This window comes from Phyllobates terribilis, unplaced genomic scaffold, assembly GCF_046119375.1.
Source record: "Phyllobates terribilis strain yellow unplaced genomic scaffold, ASM4611937v1 Scaffold_4853__1_contigs__length_56586, whole genome shotgun sequence".
Classification (NCBI taxonomy): domain Eukaryota; kingdom Metazoa; phylum Chordata; class Amphibia; order Anura; family Dendrobatidae; genus Phyllobates; species Phyllobates terribilis.
Genome location: NW_027367602.1, coordinates 39,007 through 56,587, shown reverse-complemented (window position 1 = coordinate 56,587; position 17,581 = coordinate 39,007). Strand labels below are relative to the sequence as shown.

At 38.7% G+C, this 17,581-nt stretch overlaps 1 non-coding gene across 1 annotated transcript; it reads right to left on the bottom strand.

Annotated features, from left to right (window-relative positions):
* Window positions 1-10,184: 10,184 nt before the first annotated feature.
* LOC141249612 (U4 spliceosomal RNA) lies at window positions 10,185-10,326 on the bottom strand. Its single transcript, XR_012312259.1, has one exon. It is a non-coding gene; the product is annotated as a U4 spliceosomal RNA (small nuclear RNA).
* Between the last annotated feature and the right edge of the window lie 7,255 nt (window positions 10,327-17,581).

The window sequence follows — 17,581 nt, the reverse complement described above, 5'->3', positions numbered from 1 at the left end:
GGAAAGTTAGCAGGTGCGCTTCTCTAAGTTAAGATCAAAACAATACTGAGATAGTGAAAAAATCAAACAGAGAAGGCAAAGAAAATATCACATTAGCAAGACTCTCAGAGATATAAAAGTCAAGTGCATGCGTAGTAATTTCCAAACTGCCAAAAGTAGGGTCGGAATACTAGGGAGACTAGTTCAGAATACAAATAAACATAGTAGAGAATAAGAAGCCCAGCAAATACGCTTTATAAGCGCAACCACCACACACAAACACCAAAGTCGTTAATCAACTAGAGAACTTCATCACATGCGCTGATTCTTGATGGTCCGCTCTGTGAGTGGGGAGATGCAGGGGAGAGACAAATGTATCACATTGAGACAAACATGAAGATCAACAAACCTGGAGGGGGTGGCGACTTTTATGTTTAAGCGCAACCTTTTCCCTTACCAGAAGTACATAACAACGTCTCTAGATGTGCTTTCTTCTTGGGAGATTTGATGAAGTCTCTTCACCCTGTGCATGAAGCACAATCAGCGATAATCGTGGCCACAGTACCTTTATGATCACCAAACTGAGAAAGGTTCTGAGCCACAAGCTCTTGGTCGACGGCAAGAAGCTTGAATATGATAGTGATGAAGCTCAATGTCGAATGTAACTATCTTCGTGTATGTATGTGATGTCCAGTGTCAAACTTACCAGCCACTATGCAGATAGTAAAATGAACGGGAAATGCACATTTCAAGTTGGGGACATTACAGCATTCAATCACTCAAGTAATATGTAATCGTATGTGCATATACACGTAGCATGGTAATTGAGGCTTTTTGTCACCAAATGAATACTTCTCTAATGTAGAGCTCAATAAAGGACGAGAAAAGCGTTACATCTAGTCAGGCTAGGGACACCTATGCAATGGATCATTTCTTAGGCATGTAATATGGGTAGAAGACGATCACCATTGTCACGTTTTTGGCAAGGAAGAGCATGCAATGACTGAGATTATATCAAATCGAGCTAAACTAGGAAGATACCTTAGAAGCGCAATCCGTTTGATAAACAACTACACAGAATGAGATGATTTAATCATTTAAGCGCATGCTACTAAAGTTCAAACATTGATATTATGCTTGCTAGTTCTAGTCAAATAGAGAAATACTTACAGTGCCATTGCCTTTAAGCTAATGGAGTTTCACGAAACCGAATTGAACCTGGAAGTTTAAGAAAGTCTATCGGTCAAGCGCTTGTGTAGGATATTCGCTATTTGCCCTTCTGAAGATATATAGTCAAGCTTGATGATCTTGCGCTTCAAATGATCACATAGAAAGTGTACACCGAGATATAAGCATGAATGGTGTACTGGTATGTCTCGTGATCTATTCTTGCCTTTTGCCCTGAAGAAGTCTTGTGCTTCTTCCTTATGTTGAAATGAGAGTAGCCGTAGTGGATCGCTCATTACAAACAATCGCTTAAACATGAATCTTCTACTCTTCATTTCATTCTGCATAGAAAAAGATCAATTTCTATGTTCCCTACGAAGCGCACGCTTCGTGGGAACATTTTCCATAGCTATTGACTCGCTTGTTTTATGAACAGGCTCATAATAGCTAGGATCATTAAGATCAAGCACGATATGAGGTCGCGCTTTACGAAGCGCATCTCTGTGCTTTGAAGCGCAACCGTTGTCAACATGTGAACGTTGATAACGTTGACGCTTGCCCTTGGATTTAGCCGTCGGCTTATAGGGCTTAGTTGGGGTATGCGCTTGTTTCTTAAACAAATGATGCGCTTTTGCCCCACGAAACCACTCTTTGGTTTCTGAAGGTTGTTCCTCAAGTACCTTAATCCTGCTCTTTAAATGAGAGTTTTCACTCTTGTAAGCAGTAAGGTCTTGTTCAAGTGATTTGATCTTAGAAGATATTTCACTTGCTTGAGGAGGAATGGAGGAAGAGGAAGATTCCTGGGGGTCATAACCCAATCCAGGTCTAGCTTTAACAAAGCCGGTTTGAGAAACAGGCTTTGTTTCCACTAACTTTGTAAGAACATCAAGCTTTGATATGATCTGATCAAGCTTAACATCTTTGGTTGAGACAGAGTTACCTTCTAACCCTTTACCATGACAAAGTTCACAAGATTTAGAAGGGAGTGTGTTTTTGTCATGTAAATGTTTAGAAAGCTCAACCAGTTCTTCCTTAGCATTATCTAGTTCAACAAGCCGTGCTCTAGCATCAGTTGCTAGAGACTTATGTTGAACCATAAGCTCTTTTAGAAGGAGGACAAGATTGCGCTTGGGAAGAATATCAAGGTTCAGGTCATTTACCTCATCTCAGATCCAGAGTCTGAGTCAGATGCGGCGCCAGCCATTAAGCATAAATCAGGTTGCGCTCCATCGTCCAAATCATCATCAGATTCTCCCCAAAGTGTGACGAAGGCTTGTTTAGGAGGGGGCTGTTGTTCGGTGGGGCTTGCACTTGGATTCACCTTTAGATGAGGACATGCTTTAGCGAGATGTCCCTTTTCGTTGCAGTTGAAACAGGTGAACTCCTTGGGGTCGCGCTGCTTGTAGGTAGGATCGCGCTGATTCAAACCACCCTGCTTCTTGAAGAATTTCTTCACAACCTTAGTCATCATAGCGACGTCCTTATCATCATCTTCTTCTCCTTCTTCATCATTTTCAAGCTTTTGGAGTACTCGTGAAAGCTTGAGCGCTATCCCTCTTGTTTCTTGGTTTGAGTGCTTTTCCTCGTTGTTCTTGATTTCCTGCACTTTAAATTTACCTGCAAGAACAGAGATAGGCAAATCTCGGGTTTCCTTGGACTGAAGAAGAATTTGCTTGAGGGTTGTATACTTTGAGTTCACTCCATGAATGAACGCCATAGAATACTCCCAAGCTTTCTTCTCCATTCCAGCAGAAAGCATCTTGTCATACAGGATTTGACACCGAGAATGATAATCAGAGACGAGCTCATTTTCCCCCATTCGAATGGAGCAAAACTCGCGATTAAGCTCAAAGATACGGTTGTCCTTCATATCATCACTGCCAGAGTGCATGTTTATAATAGCTTTCCACATAGCTTGAGCAGTGGGAAGGGACATTACCTTGTCTATATCTTTCCGTGAAAGAGCATTAAGAATGAGCTGTCGCGCTTTAGCATTCTTCTCCATAAGTTGGTACTCTTTTGCTTCCCATTTTGAGTCATCCGTCTCGGAGATCTTCTCATCACCCTTTTCAATAATCTTCCAGCACTGATAGTCGGTTTGCTGGATGTAGTTCTTCGTCATAGTGAGCCACCATTCAAGTTCGCCTTCAATAAGGACATGGGGCTTGGCGAGAGAAATACCGAGGTTGAAGCTGGCCATTGTTCTAGACTTGAGAATCCTTTTTGAACTTGTAAAAGGATTAGTGCAAATAGGCAAACCTTGCTCTGATACCAATTGTCAGAAATAACACGTTACCAAAGTAGAAAATACGTGTTTTGATCAGCTATTGTCTTTTGTCTCTAAGGTTCATTAAGCCTTAGATGCGCTTCACTAGTATTGAATTGCGCTTTCGATACTTGAGATGCGCTTGACCAATGTAGGACACTTAGTAATGAATTTACTAATGTCCTTTAAGTGCGGAAGTGGTCAGACGACAATAAAGCGCGCTTTAAGTTATTAAAGCGCACTTCTATTTGCACACAACACAAGAGTTTTTTTCAAGGTGAGAACCCTAAGCCACTAATTGACTCGGGATAAAACTCACCACTAATTTTGTATTGATTGAATAGGGTTACAATCTCTTGCTTCAACACGAGAAGCTCACTTGTAAGCTTTCTCCTCACAATACAACCAATCAGCTCAAGAACAAATGGCTCTACACTCTCTCTGAATACAAACCTGAGTAATCAATCTAAGCACCCCTAGCTTTCCCTATGAACTACTCACTTTGTATTACAGCTTCGAAATCCCTCTTATCCCGCCTTTAGAGTGAATGCTATAGTCCTCTATTTATACAAAAACCTTAAGCTACCCTTGCTTAATTCCTTGTAACAAACTAGAAGACTAAGCAATAGCCACCTCATCAATCCGTGTGCCTTGATCACTTCACCAGAATTAATCAACGGCTTGGAGTGATTTGGTTTTGTTCTCCATGTGTTGATCCACGCCACATAAGCAATCCATGTGCTTTAAGCTCTAACAAACTCTTGCCACGCTGGCGATCCCTGGAGTGGCGTCACAAAGAGTGTAAAGTTCTTCTCGCACCTTCCTGTGCACGCAACTTGCACTCTCCCGCTTTACCAGCCTTCGAAGCGTCTAGATTTGTTCTCCTGCGCTCTGGCACACCCTAAGCTTCAGTGGAACCTCGTGATCAACTTTCTCCTTTTGCTTCAAGCGCATCTTCAATGGCTTATAAGCACGCCTACACTCACATCTGTACGTTGACAGGATTTATTGAAACACCGTTTTGCGAAACTTGATTTCTCCGCTTGGTGTTAGGCGCGACTGTGACCAGTCAAGCGCATCTCTAAGTGACTTAAGCGCATCCTTACAAATATGGCAATGACCTGGAAGGCTTAAAAACACTAAGAGATTAAACATATTAGTTTGTTATCATCAAAACACAGAGAAATACATTGAGCTTTAATATTCCTACCAAAGCTCAACTAACAATTTCCCCCTTTTTGATGATGACAAACTATATAACAGGTAAGCTCATATACTTTCATTAGTGATGAAATTGAAGACAACAAACATCAATTTAATCATATACACAGATTCGGAAATAGGTCGAAGTATCTTACCAAGTACCTTATCGACAGATTTCGAATTCCCCCTAAGTTCAAGCACACGGTCTCAAACTTCCCCCTTAATCAAAGAAGGATGTACCTGTTTTCTTCCCCCTTTTGACATCATCGAAAAATTCAAGCGTAATCATACAGTCGGAAAGTTAGCAGGTGCGCTTCTCTAAGTTAAGATCAAAACAATACTGAGATAGTGAAAAAATCAAACAGAGAAGGCAAAGAAAATATCACATTAGCAAGACTCTCAGAGATATAAAAGTCAAGTGCATGCGTAGTAATTTCCAAACTGCCAAAAGTAGGGTCGGAATACTAGGGAGACTAGTTCAGAATACAAATAAACATAGTAGAGAATAAGAAGCCCAGCAAATACGCTTTATAAGCGCAACCACCACACACAAACACCAAAGTCGTTAATCAACTAGAGAACTTCATCACATGCGCTGATTCTTGATGGTCCGCTCTGTGAGTGGGGAGATGCAGGGGAGAGACAAATGTATCACATTGAGACAAACATGAAGATCAACAAACCTGGAGGGGGTGGCGACTTTTATGTTTAAGCGCAACCTTTTCCCTTACCAGAAGTACATAACAACGTCTCTAGATGTGCTTTCTTCTTGGGAGATTTGATGAAGTCTCTTCACCCTGTGCATGAAGCACAATCAGCGATAATCGTGGCCACAGTACCTTTATGATCACCAAACTGAGAAAGGTTCTGAGCCACAAGCTCTTGGTCGACGGCAAGAAGCTTGAATATGATAGTGATGAAGCTCAATGTCGAATGTAACTATCTTCGTGTATGTATGTGATGTCCAGTGTCAAACTTACCAGCCACTATGCAGATAGTAAAATGAACGGGAAATGCACATTTCAAGTTGGGGACATTACAGCATTCAATCACTCAAGTAATATGTAATCGTATGTGCATATACACGTAGCATGGTAATTGAGGCTTTTTGTCACCAAATGAATACTTCTCTAATGTAGAGCTCAATAAAGGACGAGAAAAGCGTTACATCTAGTCAGGCTAGGGACACCTATGCAATGGATCATTTCTTAGGCATGTAATATGGGTAGAAGACGATCACCATTGTCACGTTTTTGGCAAGGAAGAGCATGCAATGACTGAGATTATATCAAATCGAGCTAAACTAGGAAGATACCTTAGAAGCGCAATCCGTTTGATAAACAACTACACAGAATGAGATGATTTAATCATTTAAGCGCATGCTACTAAAGTTCAAACATTGATATTATGCTTGCTAGTTCTAGTCAAATAGAGAAATACTTACAGTGCCATTGCCTTTAAGCTAATGGAGTTTCACGAAACCGAATTGAACCTGGAAGTTTAAGAAAGTCTATCGGTCAAGCGCTTGTGTAGGATATTCGCTATTTGCCCTTCTGAAGATATATAGTCAAGCTTGATGATCTTGCGCTTCAAATGATCACATAGAAAGTGTACACCGAGATATAAGCATGAATGGTGTACTGGTATGTCTCGTGATCTATTCTTGCCTTTTGCCCTGAAGAAGTCTTGTGCTTCTTCCTTATGTTGAAATGAGAGTAGCCGTAGTGGATCGCTCATTACAAACAATCGCTTAAACATGAATCTTCTACTCTTCATTTCATTCTGCATAGAAAAAGATCAATTTCTATGTTCCCTACGAAGCGCACGCTTCGTGGGAACATTTTCCATAGCTATTGACTCGCTTGTTTTATGAACAGGCTCATAATAGCTAGGATCATTAAGATCAAGCACGATATGAGGTCGCGCTTTACGAAGCGCATCTCTGTGCTTTGAAGCGCAACCGTTGTCAACATGTGAACGTTGATAACGTTGACGCTTGCCCTTGGATTTAGCCGTCGGCTTATAGGGCTTAGTTGGGGTATGCGCTTGTTTCTTAAACAAATGATGCGCTTTTGCCCCACGAAACCACTCTTTGGTTTCTGAAGGTTGTTCCTCAAGTACCTTAATCCTGCTCTTTAAATGAGAGTTTTCACTCTTGTAAGCAGTAAGGTCTTGTTCAAGTGATTTGATCTTAGAAGATATTTCACTTGCTTGAGGAGGAATGGAGGAAGAGGAAGATTCCTGGGGGTCATAACCCAATCCAGGTCTAGCTTTAACAAAGCCGGTTTGAGAAACAGGCTTTGTTTCCACTAACTTTGTAAGAACATCAAGCTTTGATATGATCTGATCAAGCTTAACATCTTTGGTTGAGACAGAGTTACCTTCTAACCCTTTACCATGACAAAGTTCACAAGATTTAGAAGGGAGTGTGTTTTTGTCATGTAAATGTTTAGAAAGCTCAACCAGTTCTTCCTTAGCATTATCTAGTTCAACAAGCCGTGCTCTAGCATCAGTTGCTAGAGACTTATGTTGAACCATAAGCTCTTTTAGAAGGAGGACAAGATTGCGCTTGGGAAGAATATCAAGGTTCAGGTCATTTACCTCATCTCAGATCCAGAGTCTGAGTCAGATGCGGCGCCAGCCATTAAGCATAAATCAGGTTGCGCTCCATCGTCCAAATCATCATCAGATTCTCCCCAAAGTGTGACGAAGGCTTGTTTAGGAGGGGGCTGTTGTTCGGTGGGGCTTGCACTTGGATTCACCTTTAGATGAGGACATGCTTTAGCGAGATGTCCCTTTTCGTTGCAGTTGAAACAGGTGAACTCCTTGGGGTCGCGCTGCTTGTAGGTAGGATCGCGCTGATTCAAACCACCCTGCTTCTTGAAGAATTTCTTCACAACCTTAGTCATCATAGCGACGTCCTTATCATCATCTTCTTCTCCTTCTTCATCATTTTCAAGCTTTTGGAGTACTCGTGAAAGCTTGAGCGCTATCCCTCTTGTTTCTTGGTTTGAGTGCTTTTCCTCGTTGTTCTTGATTTCCTGCACTTTAAATTTACCTGCAAGAACAGAGATAGGCAAATCTCGGGTTTCCTTGGACTGAAGAAGAATTTGCTTGAGGGTTGTATACTTTGAGTTCACTCCATGAATGAACGCCATAGAATACTCCCAAGCTTTCTTCTCCATTCCAGCAGAAAGCATCTTGTCATACAGGATTTGACACCGAGAATGATAATCAGAGACGAGCTCATTTTCCCCCATTCGAATGGAGCAAAACTCGCGATTAAGCTCAAAGATACGGTTGTCCTTCATATCATCACTGCCAGAGTGCATGTTTATAATAGCTTTCCACATAGCTTGAGCAGTGGGAAGGGACATTACCTTGTCTATATCTTTCCGTGAAAGAGCATTAAGAATGAGCTGTCGCGCTTTAGCATTCTTCTCCATAAGTTGGTACTCTTTTGCTTCCCATTTTGAGTCATCCGTCTCGGAGATCTTCTCATCACCCTTTTCAATAATCTTCCAGCACTGATAGTCGGTTTGCTGGATGTAGTTCTTCGTCATAGTGAGCCACCATTCAAGTTCGCCTTCAATAAGGACATGGGGCTTGGCGAGAGAAATACCGAGGTTGAAGCTGGCCATTGTTCTAGACTTGAGAATCCTTTTTGAACTTGTAAAAGGATTAGTGCAAATAGGCAAACCTTGCTCTGATACCAATTGTCAGAAATAACACGTTACCAAAGTAGAAAATACGTGTTTTGATCAGCTATTGTCTTTTGTCTCTAAGGTTCATTAAGCCTTAGATGCGCTTCACTAGTATTGAATTGCGCTTTCGATACTTGAGATGCGCTTGACCAATGTAGGACACTTAGTAATGAATTTACTAATGTCCTTTAAGTGCGGAAGTGGTCAGACGACAATAAAGCGCGCTTTAAGTTATTAAAGCGCACTTCTATTTGCACACAACACAAGAGTTTTTTTCAAGGTGAGAACCCTAAGCCACTAATTGACTCGGGATAAAACTCACCACTAATTTTGTATTGATTGAATAGGGTTACAATCTCTTGCTTCAACACGAGAAGCTCACTTGTAAGCTTTCTCCTCACAATACAACCAATCAGCTCAAGAACAAATGGCTCTACACTCTCTCTGAATACAAACCTGAGTAATCAATCTAAGCACCCCTAGCTTTCCCTATGAACTACTCACTTTGTATTACAGCTTCGAAATCCCTCTTATCCCGCCTTTAGAGTGAATGCTATAGTCCTCTATTTATACAAAAACCTTAAGCTACCCTTGCTTAATTCCTTGTAACAAACTAGAAGACTAAGCAATAGCCACCTCATCAATCCGTGTGCCTTGATCACTTCACCAGAATTAATCAACGGCTTGGAGTGATTTGGTTTTGTTCTCCATGTGTTGATCCACGCCACATAAGCAATCCATGTGCTTTAAGCTCTAACAAACTCTTGCCACGCTGGCGATCCCTGGAGTGGCGTCACAAAGAGTGTAAAGTTCTTCTCGCACCTTCCTGTGCACGCAACTTGCACTCTCCCGCTTTACCAGCCTTCGAAGCGTCTAGATTTGTTCTCCTGCGCTCTGGCACACCCTAAGCTTCAGTGGAACCTCGTGATCAACTTTCTCCTTTTGCTTCAAGCGCATCTTCAATGGCTTATAAGCACGCCTACACTCACATCTGTACGTTGACAGGATTTATTGAAACACCGTTTTGCGAAACTTGATTTCTCCGCTTGGTGTTAGGCGCGACTGTGACCAGTCAAGCGCATCTCTAAGTGACTTAAGCGCATCCTTACAAATATGGCAATGACCTGGAAGGCTTAAAAACACTAAGAGATTAAACATATTAGTTTGTTATCATCAAAACACAGAGAAATACATTGAGCTTTAATATTCCTACCAAAGCTCAACTAACAAATATAGATGCATGAAAGGGCATCCGACTTGCATTTTTATTGGGATGCATCTTTTGACCTCCGACATGATAAAAGATTGGCATTACTGCTCTCGAAATCGGTCGTTGTTCTAAATGAAGGTACTCGAAGTCTGCCCGCAAAAACTTCCATTTTCTATCGGGATGCTCGCTCTACCGAAGTATCAAAGGCTTTCGAGGCTTACACCTCTTAGACGACCTAAAATGGAAAAAGCTTTCAATAGCGCCCTTAAAATCCCTTTGAAAGACAAACAGAAATTTCATAAGAAATAGAAAAAAAATCTGCAAAAAATCTGGCATGCACTTTTAGACCTCCGACGTGCATTTTTATTTATTTTTATTTAATATTATAAAATCTATTTACATTTCCTTATTTAAATATGTAGAGTCAAACTTTGTGAGCATAATAGTTACTTAACAACTCACGTATTATAAATTCTCTTGTTGAGACAATGAATTACTTATATATTAAATTGTGTTAGAAATATATTAGGATTTAGAAAAACAAAAAATATGAAACAGATCATTTCATTTTAACCAACGTATTTTTCTTGTTATGTAATGGCTCAAGGCCATCAAAAATTTAGGACTGGGGATTGTAGGGCTTTACCGAAGCAGATGCAAGGGAGCCCTTCCAGAAATTCTCGACGGCCCAAGACAAGCTCAAGCCGAGGAGGGGGTTTGGAAATAGTTTTCAACCAGCAATTGACGCGCCTCGATTATTACCTCACTAGCTGCGTCATTGCCCCAAGCGCAAAGATAATTGCCCCAACATTTCGTTTTCCGTTTTATAGCTCCATCCGTCCCGCTCTTCTCTTCCAACTCCGATGTGGGACGAAACATAACCTCCACTTCTGCCCAATATCGAATTACTTCTTCCCCTCCTTCGGCTCCTTCACCGCCCACCATATCAAGCTTACGCTCCTGCTCAAATCGAGTATTTTCGGGGGATCAAAAAACTACGCACAGAAGATCTCAAATCGACGTCTTTTCCGTGAGAAACCTATTCGTGGCCGTGCGTCAGAAACCTTTTCAGGAACCAAACTACGGCCCAGCTCTAAACCAATTGATTGAATCCAGATTTACTGGTGTGCTAAATCAGAACCATCTGCTAATTAAAATGTCTAAATACGCTGGCCAATCAATCTTATACACTACACTTGTTAATCCATTTCGGTATTATTGGTTTTTAGACGATTCGCATGGCCCCGTCTGGAGATTCTAATGAATTCCTCCTGTAAATATCGTTGGACCTGCAGAATAACACAATCACTTAAGCTCAACAACAAAATAAGATAGGTATAATTTATTTTCTGGGTCATAAGGGTATAATTATGAACTATGAATATCAGTGATTCATATACAAATTTTTGAGGAGGTACCAAAAAAACAATCCAAAATCCCAAACACCAGACATCGATGGCTATAACCAAAGCCAGTTATTGGATTAATAAGTAAAGCGATACAAAAACGCTTACCCTCGAAGGTACTCATTCCGCATGACATCATGGACACTCAAGTTTGAAGAATCAACAGTGTTGTCTGCAAAAAGATGCACCAAAATTCCATACTGGGAATAACCAGAAGTAGTGGTCTGAAAGCAGGCAACATCAATCCGAACATCGAAATTCTTGAGTACTGGATCCGCATGAGTTTCGAGCCAAGATAGAACATGTCTGAATGTCTTTTTGAAACACCCACGTCTGACCAGACGCAGGTATGCATTTAAGCCAGCAACTAGCCTAAACTAGTCCGAATCCGAAATGCGATCCGACGTAGTCCGATCCGAATCCGAAATTTGATCCGGAAAATTACGGTTGAACAATCCGAACACAATCCGAAATCCGATCCGAACTGAATCCGGTCCGAAGTATGTACAATCCGAAAAAACCTGAATCCGAACTAATCCGGACAAATCCGATCCGAACATAATCCGAACTAATCCGATCCGAACATAACCCGAAATGCATTTTGACCCGATTAAATCCGATCCGAAATAAATTTGATCCGGAAATCATCCGATCCAAAGTAATTCGAAGTAAAGTTGATCCAAAATTAATTTGAATAAAATGATGAAATTGTCATGAGCATTTGTTCAAAACAATACTAAAATAGATAAATGAGTAGTATTGTAAAATAGAGAAAAAACATTGAGTAGATATGATGTGAAAATAGAAGTTTCGGTTTCAGTTTCGAGAAAAACCGACCTAACGTGCCTATTTGATAAAAAACGAGCCAAACAGGTTAACCTCGTATGGAATAGTATGAATTTACACAGTAGCTCCTACTTCGGAACCGGATAGAGGAAAAGTAAAAGTATGGAATGAGTAAATATGATGTGAAAATAGAAGTTTCGATTTCAGTTTCGAGAAAAACCGACCTAACGTGCCTATTTGATAAAAAAACGAGCCAAACAGGTTAACCTCGTATGGAATAGTATGAATTTACACAGTAGCTCGTAGTTCGGAACCGGATCGAGGAAAAGTAAAAGCATGGAATAAGTAGATATGATGTGAAAATAGAAGTTTCGGTTTCAGTTTCGTGAAAAACCGGCCTAACGTGCCTATTTGATAAAAAACGAGCCAAACGGGTTAACCTCGTATGGAATAGTATGGATTTACACAGTAGCGCATAGTTCGGAACCGGATCGATGAAAAGTAAAATTATGAAATGAGTAGATATGATTTGAATATAAAAGTTTTGGTTTCCGGTTCAACCCTTAATTAAAAAATAAAAAAATAAAAAAATATACCGAATAAACGAGTACATGCAAATTTACATACTCGTATAACTAGTAATGAGCTAATTACTCTTGAGCCAAACACTATTTATAGGCAAGTATTACAATAAGGTATGTTTTATTTGTCGATGTGGGACGGAGTTAAAAAACTCAACAACTTCTCTATATCTATATGAATTTTTGGTCCGCATTACAATATTAAAAAATAAAATATAGTGCGGACCAATCTAAAAGTCTTTAATAATAAAATATTATAATTTAAAAATATTATAAAAATATATATATTACGGTTGCTTTTTGTGAAAGTTATAGATTATAAGAATATAGTAAATTTATAGATTATAAGAATATAATAAATTAATAAATGATGTGTACTTACTATATTATATTATTAATTTGTATATTGATGTTGTGAAGAAAATAAGAGAAAGTGAAGTGATTAAATTAGTTGATGGTATAGAAATATATTAATTCATACTTTTCATAATAATTCATAATTTAACTATGTAATTTTAATATAAGCATATAATTTGCTAATTAATCATCCAAAATTCATAAACTTTATAGTATTCTTCGTAAAGAAGATCTACAAGACCACAATAAGCAAAAATCCTACAGTTTTTAACGCAAGGTTCAACATAATAAAATACAAAATTTAGTCTCATCCTCCATTTCTTCATCCTCATTATCTTCCTCAACTCGAACATGAACTTCTCGCTCCATGTCTGACTCATCAAGCTCAAGCTCATCATCATCTTCATCTGTTCCATCAGACACAAAATCATCTTCATCAATTTATCTTGCTTCCTCCACCATACTCAACTTTACATTTGATGCATTTCCACCTATCTTTTTTTTTGTTAATGGTAAAGTGGTATAAAAAGACCTCCAAGGGAAGGGGCAAAAGCGAAAGCATACAAGACAAGAGTCTGAAGTCTAGTGTCCGGGGCTAGGTGTGGACATGCACGCAGGAGAGCCACGCCAAGCATACAAGCATAAACCAAAAACCAAAAAGCGCACATAAACACGCATAAATCAAGAAGCTAAAGGCACTAACACGTTGCAGCTATGAGAGCAGGGCAGAGTGCCCCGGGCCTTATCAAAACCTCCACGCAGAAAAACCCTGTAGGAAAAACCTGACATGGAGGAAAAAGAGTACCCCTGCAACATCTTAGATCATCCTCAAACCGATAGCACCTTGTCCGGTTTGTACGCATCATGAGCATTTCCACCTATCTTGATTCAATGGATTGCATAGCATTGCATAATCCCACCCAAAGTCGCCACTATTCCTCTTTAATTTTGTAGTTATCGAGGATGTCATTGTGCCGGAATTAGAAGCCATGGAAGTGGCATTTTGATTTGATGGTGATTCTTGCGCCATAATATTGTTACCCTACATACATATAAAAACAACAGAATCAAAAAAAGGGTCCAGGAGCTCACAATTAAGAAAAAACCACAATCCAGGCAATTAGCTCACAATTCACAAAGACAAATTCAGAATCCGGTCCAGTATAGCTCAAAGTCAAACAATTAAATAGAACAAAAAAACAGAATTGTGATATTTTTACTTGACTGGATTGGATTCTATTTTTTTACTGAGCTAATACTGGATTCTATTTTTTTTTACTGTATAACTCATCAGTCCGTTTTACTTCACCTATACCAGACTGGACTGGATTGTTAATCAGTCCAGTATAGCTCAAGGCAAATTCAAAAAAACAGAATTATTAACCAGTCCAGTACTATATAGCTCAGTAGCTAAAGTCAATTAGCTCAATAAAAAATTCATCACATTCAGTAACAAGTAGCTCAAAAAAACAGAATCCAGTCCAGTGCATTTGATATTGGCTGCCAATAATAAAGGTTTGACTCTTAGACTAAAATCCAGTCCAGTGCATTTATGGTATTCTGGGTTTAAGCTCTTTGTTTGTCAGTTCATCTAAGTTGTTAGTAACATCAATATGGTCAAGTCAAACAATTAAACGGACAAAAAAAAAACGGATTGATGCTCACAAATCAAATTCACTACAGTTCAATACAATTAGCTTAATCACAAAGGTTTGACTCTACAATTAGCTCAATCACAAATTCACCACAATCAGTATGCACTAGGCAGTAGTTCAAGTAAAAACAAACCACAGTTCAGTAGCTGTCTTGATGATGGAAGGAGGAGGTGATGTGAAGCCGGAGAGGGAGAAGTCACAGGCGGTGTCGTGGACTGGTGTTGTGCTATGTTCGGATTTCACAGGTGGACTGGTGCCGTGTTCGGCCTTCGCAGGGTCGTGGACTGGTGTGTGTGTGACTTCGCAAGTGGTGCTGTTTGCGGACGGGAGTCGGCTCAAGACGAGAGGTGATGTGATGCTGGAGAGGGAGAAGTCGGAGGACTGATTCCGGCTGGTGGGCAGGGCGGCACGGGAGGTGCGAGTGCCAGAGAGGGAGAGAACTGGGAAGTTGTGAGAGGGGAGAGAAGTGCGGCGCGTTCTTGCAAGCGGGAGAGGAGTGAATGAGCGGCAAAAACCAAATCCAATTTAGACCTAAAAATCGTAAAAATTTGGGGAAGAAAAAAGTCGGACTACCTAGTCGCGCCCAGCCGCCTAGTCGGCCGACTTTTTTCTACCCGACTAGAAAAAAACGACTAGGTGATAGTCGCAACGCTATAGGGCCGCCTAGCGCCTAGGCGGGGCCTAGGCTCCTCCTAGACGCGTTTTTTAGAACACTGCTTGCGCCTTACGGGACCAACTAGGCCAAATTTGTCATTAAGGTTGATATTCTCGTATTCAGACTCGAGGTGGTAAAAGAATAAAGATAAATCACCTCTTATATTGATGAAACATCAAGCAATGATCTACTTGGGCCTTATTACTAGGCCCAGTTAGCCATTAATGTTGATATTCTCATATTCGGACTTGATATAGTGAAAGAATAAGGATAAAGCAGCCCGTACATGGATGAAATATCAAATAATAATAGTCTATTTATGCCCTACGAGACCAACTAGGCCCAGTTAGCCATTAAGTTTGATATTCTCGTATTCTAGAAGAGGTTCATCTGTTTCCTAACACGATTTGAACTCTCCTTCCTAGTTGATTTAACTCTTGCGGAATTGAAGCTACACCAAATGCCAAAGTGATCGAAGTTTAGATCACTTCGGTAAGAATACATGCTCCAAATCGTAAGATCATTTATTTTCGTGGTGTTTATAAAGATTTATGCGTGTATGCTCCTCTTCTACATCAAACATTCCAGCACCCGATAAAAGCTTGTTCTTTACATATACCATCGAGTTCCTTAATGTTTAGCTACTCTTGAATAGTTGAAGGGATTTGAGAAAAAAGTTAGAGATATTTTAGGAAATGAAAATTAAAAACTGAAAAGAATAATACAATGTATAGAAAGATTGCGCCTTCTCCTCTTCAACATAATCAACCACGAGACAACAATTAACACCTTTTGTTGCTACAATCTAACGAGGTTGTAAGTTCGAGACCTTAAAAAATTTAGATCCATAAAGGTGTGTTTTCTTGTTTATTTAGCAGTTTTCGGAAAATAGTAACACATATACGTAACCGCAGTTTTCTGTTTTCAAGTTAATTTTATAACTGTTCGTGAACTCGACCGCTTCTTCCTAACCCCGGTTTTTGTTTTTTTCCATATATGTGTTATTTAAGATTCAATTGAAGGTATTTGTGTATGTGAATAGCTACATGTTTGTGACAATATATTCGTGATCTAATTAGCAATTTTCGTAAAATATTAACACATATTCGAAATCATAGTTTCTGTTTTCAAGTTAATTAACCCTAAATTTCACTTTTGTTTCTCATATATGAATTACCAGGATTCAATTGAAGGTATTCGTGCATGCAGATATAGTATGTTTTTAACAGTATATTCGTAATTCAATTAACATTTTTTGAAAAATATCAAGTTAAAATCTTAATTTCTGTTTTCAAATTGACCCTAGTTTTTGTTTTCATTTATTATATATGAATTATTTAAAATTCAATTAAAAATATTTGTGATTCAATTAATAATTGGTCAATCGAACCCATGCGGAGTTGGCAGGATCAAATATCGAGTTAAAGAAACTACTTCCTCCGTTCTCTTTTTATTTTTTGTTTGACCAAAAACGCGGGTTTAAAAAGAAAAGTGAAAATAATAATTATGGAGGAAAGAGATAAAGAAAAAAAAAATTGAGTATTGAATGACGATAAAATAATATTAGCGAGAAAGAATTTATATTAGATAAAATTAAAATATATTAAAAATTGATAAAAATAATTATAAAATAATTTCTAAAAATAAAAAATAGAAAGATTAAGGATATGTTTGGTAAATGTATTAATAAAGAATTTTATTATTTATAAAAAAAATTATTTTAAAACATGTTTGATTAAATGAGTATTTTTTATGAAAGTACGTGTAATTTTTAAAACGTTAAGAGTACGAAGAAGAAATTATAAAAAATCAATTGTAAATCACTAAAGCTGAGGCTACCTTCACCAATTGTCACCATATCATTGGTCCACCTCACCAATAAATTTAAAAAAAAATCAGACAAATTGTTAATTAATTGACCATCATCATATTTATCAATTCTTAATAATTTATACAATTCAAGTTGTTATACAAATTTAGCTCATCAAAGCCCTAAATTGTTACACAAAATCAGCAAATACCCAAAATTGTTAATTAATTGACACATCATCAGCTGAATTAACTCTTGCCTCAGTAAACCACCGTCTTCTAATAAGCATAATCCTACCATCATTAACTCTTGCCTCAGTAAACCACCGTCTTGCCTCAGTTAACCTCTTCTTCGAAGATCCCCACCTTTTCGATCTCTTCTGTAAATTGAATTCAACGAAATCGTTAATACCAATCAAAGGCATTGCGATAAAAAAAAACAGATTCCAGATTAGTACGGATTGAATTTTTAGAATTGAAAGTGAAATCAACCGAATCAACCAGCCAATTTACAAATTAAAGCAATTAATACGTTAAAAATAAGCTGACTCTTCAAAGAGCCAGAATTAAGAAACATAATATTCAGGACAGATTTAATTTTCTTCCATAACAGATTTCCAAATTGATAAGTATCAGATTTCTAATACATACAGATCAGATTTCGGTTTTCTCCCAATCATACGGTGCATTCTTGCAGAACAGATTTAATTAATAATAAAAATCAGGGTTGTTAAGTATCAGATTTCTAATAATAGATACAGAAAAGATTTAATTTTTAATAAAATTCAGATTTAATTTTTAAT